The 10,659-nt window shown below is 45.1% G+C and overlaps 1 pseudogene; it reads left to right on the top strand.

Moving 5' to 3' along the window:
• Positions 1 to 10,659, top strand: part of LOC129863163 (short transient receptor potential channel 5-like) — a 55,847-nt pseudogene that overhangs the window by 27,154 nt on the left and 18,034 nt on the right.

The following is a 10,659-nucleotide window of genomic DNA, read 5'->3' as shown; positions in this document are numbered from 1 at the left end:
TCTCTCGTCTCCACAACAGTACAACAGCTCTCTCTCTCGTCTCCACAACAATACAACAGCTCTCTCTCCATCTTGTCTCCACAACAATACAACAGCTCTCTCTCTCTCTCATCTCCATAACAGTACAACAGCTCTCTCTCTCTCTCTCTCTCTCTCTCTCTCTCGTCTCCACAACAGTACAACAGCTCTCTCTCTCTTGTCTCCACAACAATACAACAGCTCTCTCTCTCGCACGTCTCCATAACAGTACAACAGCTCTCTCTCTCTCTCTTGTCTCCACAACAATACAACAGCTCTCTCTCTCGCACGTCTCCATAACAGTACAACAGCTCTCTCTCTCTCTCTTGTCTCCACAACAATACAACAGCTCTCTCTCTCGCACGTCTCCATAACAGTACAGCAGCTCTCTCTCTCTCTCTCTCTCTCGCACGTCTCCATAACAGTACAACAGCTCTCTCTCTCTCTCTTGTCTCCACAACAATACAACAGCTCTCTCTCTCGCACGTCTCCATAACAGTACAACAGCTCTCTCTCTCTCTCTTGTCTCCACAACAATACAACAGCTCTCTCTCTCGCACGTCTCCATAACAGTACAACAGCTCTCTCTCTCTCTCTCTTGTCTCCATAACAGTACAACAGCTCTCGGCCGCGGGAGGAATGGGAGATGTGGCACCCAACGCTGATAGCCGAGGCCCTGTTTGCTATCGCCAACATCTTCAGCTCCCTGCGCCTCATCTCCCTGTTCACAGCCAACTCCCACCTGGGACCTCTGCAGATCTCCCTGGGACGCATGCTGCTGGACATCCTCAAGTTCCTCTTCATTTACTGCCTGGTGCTGCTGGCCTTCGCCAACGGGCTCAACCAGCTGTACTTCTACTACGAGACCAAGGCCTCGGACGAGCCCAACAACTGCAAGGGCATCCGCTGTGAGAAGCAGAACAACGCCTTCTCTACGTGAGTCATCTGAGACCCTTTGTCCTGGGGATATGAGAACGGAGAAAGACAAATACTGTGTAATGACAAAAGGAGGGCTTTGGATAAACAGAAAGAAGGGTGTATAAAGAGATGGACGGGACCAGTACATTCTGAGACAAGGAAGGGAGTGGAGAAGTAGAAGGAGGGTAGAGGGAGGAGGGTAGAGGGAGGAGGGAGGGGGCAGAGGGAGGAGGGTAGAGGGTAGAGGGAGGAGGGTAGAGGGTAGAGGGAGGAGGGTAGAGGGAGGAGGAGGGTAGAGGGAGGAGGGTAGAGGGAGGAGGGTAGAGGAAGAAGGGTAGAGGAAGAAGGGTAGAGGGAGGAGGGTAGAGGGAGGAGGGTAGAGGAAGAAGGGTAGAGGGAGGAGGGTAGAGGGAGGAGGGTAGAGGGAGGAGCTTGAAATAAATTGAGAGAGGAGGAGAATATGAAGAGATGTAAATAGACAGAACTGTTTGGGAAGAGGAGCAGGAAGAGGGTGGCAGGTACAAAACAGGGTCTTATACTCCAATACCTTTTACAATAGAACAGCCCTTTTCATTTGTTCCGATGTTTCACAGAGAAACTTACAGGATACACATAATCCTCTCCCTCTCCCGTAATGAATCAAATATATTGCAGTGCACTAAATCTCATTTGCTTCCTCCAGCCCCTGAGTCATTCTGGAGAATGAGCAGTTTGTATCTCTCGCCTCCATCTGTTTTTGGAGGTTTTAGTGGTTCATTGAGTTACTGTAATGCAAAATATCAGTTTAGGATTCAAAGGCTTCTGCTGTCTGGATTTCTAATCCTTGCTCTTTGTTGGCAACCCTGCATTTGCAGCTTACAGGACTATGGTAATCGTTTCTGGCTCATCAAAGTCCAAATAAAGGGTTTTGTAGAAAAACACAAAACTCAAAGAAAGTCTCCCTCTGTCTCTGTATCGTGTTCTTTCCCAGGCTGTTTGAGACGCTGCAGTCCCTGTTCTGGTCGATATTCGGCCTGCTCAACCTGTACGTGACCAACGTGAAGGCACGCCATGAGTTCACAGAGTTTGTGGGAGCCACCATGTTCGGTACCTACAACGTTATCTCCCTGGTGGTGCTGCTCAACATGCTCATCGCCATGATGAACAACTCCTATCAGCTCATCGCTGTGAGTCAGACACACACACACACACACACACACACACACACACACACACACACACACACACACACACACACACACACACACACACACACACACAGCTGTCTGCTAGCTCCTGTATGATGGGAACTCACATCCCACTGGTTACACACTGGTTGAATCAGCGTTGTTTCCACGTCATTTCAATTCAATTACGTTGAACCAACGTGGAATAGACATTAAATTGACGCCCAGTGGGATGGCCATCTTTTTTTGTGGAGTTCTTGCTGGTGCGTATGGGTAAAAACGAATAATGATCACTGCTTCTGCTGCATGCTGGGCATGCGTGCCTTGCAGTTGATCTCCAGAAGTTATGCAAGGCGTCTCTCACTCTCTGCAGGAATAAGAACCAGATGAGTAATTGTCATAAAATATATTGTAGATCATGAAGGTTTTATTGAAGGTGATAGTTTTTACCTCAGAGAGTCTGTATTTTTCTGGTGCTGCATCACACAGAGACATATTATTATCCTTTATTTTCCTCCATGTAACCTTTCTGCCAGAGCTTTATGTAAGACGAGGATAGAGGCCTTCCGCCCATGTATCACTCTCCCTGGGAGCTGTGGGAAAAAACCTAAGTACACAACACACACACACACACACACACAGGTCCTTTGATCAACCAACCAAACCCTCACCCCTCCACTCAGACAACAGCTCATTGCCTGAGGCACATCTATGTCCTGCTATTAAGTGGGTTGTCATCACTCTCAGTGATAATTATGGTGACTGAATAGGATTTAAGAGTTTCAATTCTGCTAGTGAACATTCAACCTCCTTTAACTTCTCTAGGATAGGGGGCAGCATTTTCACTTTGGATGAATAGCATGCCCAGAGTGAACTGCCTCCTACTCTGTCCCAGATGCTAATATATGCATATTATTATTACTATTAGATATAAAACACTCTGAAGTTTCTAAAACTGTTTGAATGATGTCTGTGAGTATAACAGAACTCATATGGCAGGCAAAAACCTGAGGAAAAATCCAAACAGGAAGTGAGAATTCTGAGGCTGGTCGATTTTCAACTCATCGCCTATACAAATCCCAGTAAGATATGGATCTGTTTGCACTTCCTACGCCTTCCACTAGATGTCAACAGTCTGTAGAACGTTGAATGAAGCCTCTACTGTGATGTGGGGCTGGATGGGAGGTGTTTCAGTCAGTGGTCTGGCAGAGAGCCAGTTCCTGGTCAGGCGCATTCCACATGATATCGCCTTGCGTTCCATTACTTCTGTAGACACAAAGGAATTCTCCGGTTGGAAAGTTATTGAATATTTATGATAACAACATCCTGAAGATTGATTCTCTACTTAGTTTGACAAGTGTCTTCGACCTGTAATAAAACTTTTTTAAGTTTTCGTCTGACGTTATGCGGGACCTGCGCGAGCGTTTGGACATGTGTACTAAACGTGCTAGCAAAAGTAGCTACTTGGACATAATTAATGGACATTATCGAACAATACAACAATTTATTGTGGAAGTAGGATTCCTGTGAGTGCATTCTGATGAAGATCATCAAAGGTAAGGGAATATGTATGACGTAATTTTGTATTTCTGTTGACACCAACATGGCGGAGAAATGTTGTTTATATTTGTGCACCGTCTCAGATTATTGCATGGTTTGCTTTTTCCGTAAAGTTTTTTTGAAATCTGACACAGCGGTTACATTACGAACAAGTGTATCTTTAATTCTATGTAAAACATGTATCTTTCATCAAAGTTTTGATGAGTATTTCTGTTATTTGATGTGGCTCGCTGCAATTTTTCCAGATATTTTGGAGAAATTTCTGAACATGGCGCCAATGTAAACTGAGATTTTTGGATATAAATATGCACATTATCGAACAAAACATACATGTATTGTGTAACATGAAGTCCTATGAGTGTCATCTGATGAAGATCATCAAAGGTTAGTGATTCATTTATCTCTATTTCTGCATTTTGTGACTATCTTTGGCTGGGAAAATGGCAGTGTTTTTCTGTGGCTATGTACTGACCTAACATAATCGTTTGGTGTGCTTCCGCCGTAAATCCTTTTTGAAATCAGACACGTTGGCTGGATTCACAACATGTGTAGCTTTAATTTGTGTCTTTCATGTGTGATTTCATGAAAGATTGATATTTATAGTAATATATTTGAATTTGGCTCGCTACATTTTTACTGGCTTTTGGCCAAGTGGGACGTTAGCGTCCCACATACCCTAGAGAGGTTAATATCTAAATGCCCTTGCACAGGACCATGCGGACATTGAATGGAAGTTTGCCCGCACCAAGCTGTGGATGAGTTATTTTGACGAGGGAGGAACTCTCCCGCCGCCCTTCAACATCGTCCCCAGCCCCAAGTCAGTGTGGTACCTGTGTGTGTGGACGTACAACCGCCTGTGTGGACGGGACCAGCCCAGCCCTGACGACCCGAGGAAACACGAGAACTTAAAGGAGTTCACGGTAAAACATTTACAAACCTGTACAGTCAACATAGTATACAGTGTACACACGTTCACTACATTTCACCAGGCAGTTTCCTTTTGCTGTGTCATATCAGAGAAGGATGTTCATGTTCACTCTCTTTCATGTGATTGGTTTAGTACACGTCATTGTCCTGTTCTTCTATTTCCATATAATAACCAAACAGGATCCTTGCCTGTAAATGTCATGGAAAGCTTTAGAACAGTGTTGGGGCTATCAGTGTTTGGCCCAGCTGGGATGTTACTGGGCTGTATATCCTGGTTGTCCAGCTTCCAGCTGAAGTGAGCAGACACATGTTGCCAAGCAACCCTGCCTCATGCTCCCAATTCCCTGGACGTTTCCCATTCAGCTGAACTTCTCTCCTCTGCCAGCAGCAATCGCCCGTTCTACTGTTCTACTGCTCTACTCCACACTCCTGCTAAAACACAGGCACATTGCTTTCAACCACTCAACAAACACAACAGACACATGTATAGGGATATAAGATTGTATAATAAGGCATATGCACCCTTTAGAAAATATAGCGGAACAAAAGACAGAAATGATCCGTGTATGGGTGCATCCAACTGGCCAGATTAGAATAAGCCATGAAATACATTTAAAACTGTGGTGGTCATTTAATTATGTCATGACATGTCTTTTTCATTGCTCTAAAATATATAAATTGTGCAATTTGAGCCCACTTCATATTAATGCAAACCTTTCCTACTGCTGATTATGAAGGTAATGCATATATATGTACTGTGCATTTGGAAAGTATTCAGACCCCTTGACTTTTTCCATATTTTGTTACGTTACAGCCTTATTCTAAAATTGATGAAATTAGTTTTTAGTTTTAGTTCAGGTGCATTCTGTTTCCATTGATCATCCTTGAGATGTTTCTACAACTTGATTGGAGTTCACCTGTGGTAAATTCAATTGATTGGACATGATTTAGAAAGGCACACCTGTCTATATAAGGACCCACTGTTGACAGTGCATGTCAGAGCAAAAGCCACAACATGAAGTCAAAAGGAATTGTCCGTAGAGCTTTGAGACAGGATTGTGTCGGGGCACAGATCTGGGGAAGGGTACCAAAAAATGTCTGCAGCATTGAAGGTCCCCAAGAACACAGTGGCCTCCATCATTCTTAAATAGAAGAAGTTTGGAACCACTAAGACTCTTCCTAGACTTGGTCACCCGGCCAAACTGAGCAATTGGTGGAGAAGGGCCTTGGTCAGGGAGGTGACAAAGAACCCGATGGTCACTCTGACAGAGCTCCAGAGTTCCTCTGTGGAGATGGAAGAACCTTCCAGAAGGACAACCATCTCTGCAGCACTCCACCGATCAAGCCTTTATGGAAGCCACTCCTCAGTATAAGGCACATGTATCAAGGCACAAGGTGAGACCCAGATGCAAACACAGGTGGCAGATGGTTAGTGTCTGACAATGTTTAATAATCCAAAGGGGTAGGCAAGAGAATGGTCATGGACAGGCAAAAAGGTCAAAACCAGATCAGAGTCCAGGAGGTACAGAGTGGCAGACAGGCTCGTGGTCAAGGCAGGCAGAATGCAGGCATTCAGAGTCCAGAAACAGGCAAGGGTCAAAACCAGGAGGACTAGAAAAAGGAGAATAGCAAAAGGAGTATGGGAAAACACGCTGGTTGACTTGCCTAACGAAACAAGACGAACTGGCACAGAGAGACAGGAAACACAGGGATAAATACACTGGGGAAAATAAGCGACACCTGGAGGGGGTGGAAACAACAACAAGGACAGGTGAAACAGATCAGGGCGTGACAACATGACAGCACGCTTGTAGTTTGCCAAAAGGCACCTAAAGACTCTCAGACCATGAGGAACAAGATTCTCTGGTCTGATGAAACCAAGATTGAACCCTTTGGCCTGAATGCCAGGTGTCACGTCTGGAGGAAACCTGGCACCATCCCTACTGTGAAGCATGGTGGTGGCCGCATCATGCTGTGGGGATGTTTTTCAGTGGAAGGGACTGGGAGACTAGTCAGGATCGAGAGAAAGATGAACGGAGCAAAGTACAGAGAGATCCTTAAAGAAACCTGCTCTAGAGTGGTCAGGACCTCAGACTGGGGCGAAGGATCACCTTTCAACAGGACAACAACCCTAAGCACACAGCCAAGACAACGCAGGAGTGGCTTTGAGACAAGTCTCTGAATATCCTTGAGTGGTCCTACCAGAGCCCGGACTTGAACCCGATCGAACATCTCTGGAGAGACCTGAAAATAGCTGTGCAGCGACGCTCCCCATCCAACCTGACAGAGCTTGACAGGAGCTGCAGAGAAGAATGGGAGTAACTCCCCAAATACAGATGTGCCAAGCTTGTAGCGTCATACCAAAGAGGACTCGAAGCTGTAATCACTGTCAAAGGTGCTTCAACAAGTATTGAGTAAAGGGTCTGTATACTTATGTAAATGTGATATTTGTTTTTTATTTGTAATACATTTGCAGTAATGTCTAAAAACCTGTTTTTGCTTCGTCGTTATGGGTTATTGTGTGTAGATTGACGAGGGGGAAAACACTATTTAATCCATTTTAGAATAAGGCTGTAATGTAACAAAATGTGGAAAAAGTCAAGGTATCTGAATACTTTCCTAATGCTCTGTATGTACACTGCTCAAAAAAATAAAGGGAACACTAAAATAACACATCCTAGATCTGAATGAATGAAATATTCTTAATAAATACTTTTTTCTTTACATAGTTGAATGTGCTGACAACAAAATCACACAAAAATTATCAATGGAAATCAAATTTATCAACCCATGGAGGTCTGGATTTGGAGTCACACTCAAAATTAAAGTGGAAAACCACACTACAGGCTGATCCAACTTTGATGTAATGTCCTTAAAACAAGTCAAAATGAGGCTCAGTAGTGTGTGTGGCCTCCACGTGCCTGTATGACCTCCCTACAACGCCTGGGCATGCTCCTGATGAGGTGGCGGATGGTCTCCTGAGGGATCTCCTCCCAGACCTGGACTAAAGCATCCGCCAACTCCTGGACAGTCTGTTGTGCAACGTGGCGTTGGTGGATGGAGCGAGACATGATGTCCCAGATGTGCTCAATTGGATTCAGGTCTGGGGAACGGGCGGGCCAGTTCATAGCATCAATGCCTTCCTCTTGCAGGAACTGCTGACACACTCCAGCCACATGAGGTCTAGCATTGTCTTGCATTAGGAGGAACCCAGGGCCAACCACACCAGCATATGGTCTCACAAGGGGTCTGAGGATCTCATCTCGGTACCTAATGGCAGTCAGGCTACCTCTGGCGAGCCCATGGAGGGCTGTGCGGCCCCCCAAAGAAATGCCACCCCACCCCACGCCATGGCTGACCCACCGCCAAACCGGTCATGCTGGAGGATGTTGCAGGCAGCAGAACGTTCTCCACAGCGTCTCCAGACTGTCACATGTGCTCAGTGTGAACCTGCTTTCATCTGTGAAGAGCACAGGGCGCCAGTGGCGAATTTGCCAATCTTGGTGTTCTCTGGCAAATGCCAAACGTCCTGCACGGTGTTGGGCTGTAAGCACAACCCCCACGCCGGGCCCTCATGGAGTCTGTTTCTGACCATTTGAGCAGACACATGCACATTTGCGACCTGCTGGAGGTCATTTTGCAGGGCTCTGGCAGTGCTCCACCTGCTCCTCATTGCACAAAGGCGGAGGTAGCAGTCCTGCTGCTGGGTTGTTGCCCTCCTACGGCCTCCTCCACGTCTCCTGATGTACTGGCCTGTCACCTGGTAGCGCCTCCATGCTCTGGACACTACGCTGACAGGAACAGCAAACCTTCTTGCCACAGCTCGCATTGATGTGTCATCCTGGATGAGCTGCACTACCTGAGCCACTTGTGTGGGTTGTAGACTCCGTCTCATGCTACCACTAGAGTGAAAGCACCGCCAGCATTCAAAAGTGACCAAAACATCAGCCAGGAAGCATAGGAACTGAGAAGTGGTCTGTGGTCACCACCTGCAGAACCACTCCTTTATTGGGGGTGTCTTGCTAATTGCCTATAATTTCCACCTGTTGTCTATTCCATTTGCACAACAGCATGTGAAATTTATTGTCAATCAGTGTTGCTTCCTAAGTGGACAGTTTGATTTCACAGAAGTGTGATTGACTTGGAGTTACATTGTGTTGTTTAAGTGTTCCCTTTATTTTTTTGAGCAGTGTATATAAATTCCTTAGGTCTTTAATCACTGTTCAGAACTTGTGTATTTAAGTCACTCTCCCAGTACAACTGTAACATGCAGCAGCAGAGAGACCTGTATAGTGATACTGATATATCCGTACTGTTTATAGAAATTCTGCATAACAACAAAAGTCATTTGATTCTTCTGCTTTTCATGTGGTTCTAGGAGCGTCATGCTGACAACCTGATTCAGAACCAGCACTATCAGGTAACCGTCTGCTATCTTAACAACCATGGACAAGAGTGTTTGCACATCTCTCACAAACACCTCTTATTGAGCCAGATACCTGACATTAATATAATATACTGCACATGTTTATTATAATCTATTAAACTGTTGAACATGTAGCAGAGTGGGACACAGAATCTATTACACTGTTGAACATGTAGCAGAGTGGGACACAGAATCTATTACACTGTTGAACATGTAGCAGAGTGGGACACAGAATCTATTACACTGTTGAACGTGTAGCAGAGTGGGACACAGAATCTATTACACTGTTGAACATGTAGCAGAGTTGGAGACAGAATCTATTACACTGTTGAACATGTAGCAGAGTTGGACACAGAATCTATTACACTGTTGAACATGTAGCAGAGTTGGAGACAGAATCTATTACACTGTTGAACATGTAGCAGAGTTGGACACAGAACCTATTACACTGTTGAACATGTAGCAGAGTGGGACACAGAATCTATTACACTGTTGAACATGTAGCAGAGTGGGACACAGAATCTATTACACTGTTGAACATGTAGCAGAGTTGGAGACAGAATCTATTACACTGTTGAACATGTAGCAGAGTTGGACACAGAATCTATTACACTGTTGAACATGTAGCAGAGTGGGACACAGAATCTATTACACTGTTGAACATGTAGCAGAGTGGGACACAGAATCTATTACACGGTTGACCATGCAGCGGGGGGGGGGGGGGGGGGGCAGAATATATTACACTGTTGACCATGCAGCAGGGGGGGGCAGAATATATTACACTGTTGACTGTGCAGCAGGGAGGGGGACAGAATATATTACACTGTTGACCATGCAGCAGGGGGGGACAGATTATATTACACTGTTGACCATGCAGCGAGGGGGGGGGGACAGAATCTATTACACTGTTGAACATGTAGCAGAGTGGGACACAGAATCTATTACACTGTTGAACATGTAGCAGAGTTGGAGACAGAATATATTACACTGTTGAACATGTAGCAGAGTGGGACAGAATCTATTACACTGTTGAACATGTAGCAGAGTGGGACACAGAATCTATTACACTGTTGAACATGTAGCAGAGTGGGACACAGAATATATTACACTGTTGAACATGTAGCGGAGTGGGACACAGAATCTATTACACTGTTGAACATGTAGCAGAGTTGGAGACAGAATATATTACACTGTTGAACATGTAGCAGAGTGGGACACAGAATATATTACACTGTTGAACATGTAGCAGAGTGGGACACAGAATCTATTACACTGTTGAACATGTAGCAGAGTGGGACACAGAATATATTACACTGTTGAACATGTAGCGGAGTGGGACACAGAATCTATTACACTGTTGAACATGTAGCAGAGTGGGACACAGAACCTATTACACTGTTGAACATGTAGCAGAGTGGGACACAGAATCTATTACACTGTTGAACATGTAGCAGAGTGGGACACAGAATCTATTACACTGTTGAACATGTAGCAGAGTGGGACACAGAATCTATTACACTGTTGAACATGTAGCAGAGTGGGACACAGAATATATTACACTGTTGAACATGTAGCGGAGTGGGACACAGAATCTATTACACTGTTGAACATGTAGCAGAGTGGGACACAGAACCTATTACACTG

The sequence above is a fragment of the Salvelinus fontinalis genome, chromosome 10, assembly GCF_029448725.1.
Source record: "Salvelinus fontinalis isolate EN_2023a chromosome 10, ASM2944872v1, whole genome shotgun sequence".
NCBI classification, from domain to species: domain Eukaryota; kingdom Metazoa; phylum Chordata; class Actinopteri; order Salmoniformes; family Salmonidae; genus Salvelinus; species Salvelinus fontinalis.
The sequence above is the reverse complement of the archived record's forward strand: the minus strand, read 5'-3'. Positions and strand labels throughout refer to the sequence as shown.